The sequence below is a fragment of the Mesocricetus auratus genome, unplaced genomic scaffold, assembly GCF_017639785.1.
Source record: "Mesocricetus auratus isolate SY011 unplaced genomic scaffold, BCM_Maur_2.0 Super-Scaffold_100676, whole genome shotgun sequence".
Classification (NCBI taxonomy): Eukaryota; Metazoa; Chordata; class Mammalia; order Rodentia; family Cricetidae; genus Mesocricetus; species Mesocricetus auratus.
In genome coordinates, this window is record NW_024429266.1 from 88,108,043 (window position 1) to 88,108,788 (window position 746).

The following is a 746-nucleotide window of genomic DNA, read 5'->3' on the forward strand; positions in this document are numbered from 1 at the left end:
CTGCCTCCAAGCCTGACAACCTGAGTTCAATCCCTGGAACCCACATAGTAGAAGGAGGAAACCAATGACAGTCTATGCTGGAGAGGATGTGGAGAAAGGGGAACACTCCTCCACTGCTGGTGGGAGTGTCAACTCGTACAGCCACTATGGAAATCTGTATGGAGATTCCTCAGGAAAATGGGAATCAGTTTACCACAAGATCCAGCAATTCCACTCTTAGGCATATACCCAAAAGATGCAAATTCATAACAACAAGGACGTCTGTTCCACTACATTCATAGAAGCATTATTTGCAATAGCCAGAACCTAGAAGCAACCTAGATGCCCTTCAACCAAGAATGGATAGAGAAAATGTGGTACATTTATACTCAGTGGAAAAAAACAATGGAATCTTGAAATTCGCAGGCAAATGGATGGAACTAGAAGAAAACATCCTGAGCGAGGTAACCCAGTCACAAAAAGACCAACATGGTATGTACTCACTCATATATGGATTTTAGACATAGAACAAAGGATTACCAGTCTACAATCCACACCGCCAGAGAAGCTAGGAAACAAGGAGGAAACAAGAGAGAAATACATGGTCCCCCAGAGAAGGGGAAAGGGACAAGATTTCCTGAGCAAATTGGGAGAATGGGGGGGGGATTAGGAGAAGGACTAGGGGAGAAGAAGAGGGGAGAGGAAGACATGAGGGAGCAGGAAGGTTCAATCAGGGGAAGAACAGAGGAGAGCAAGAAAAGAGATAC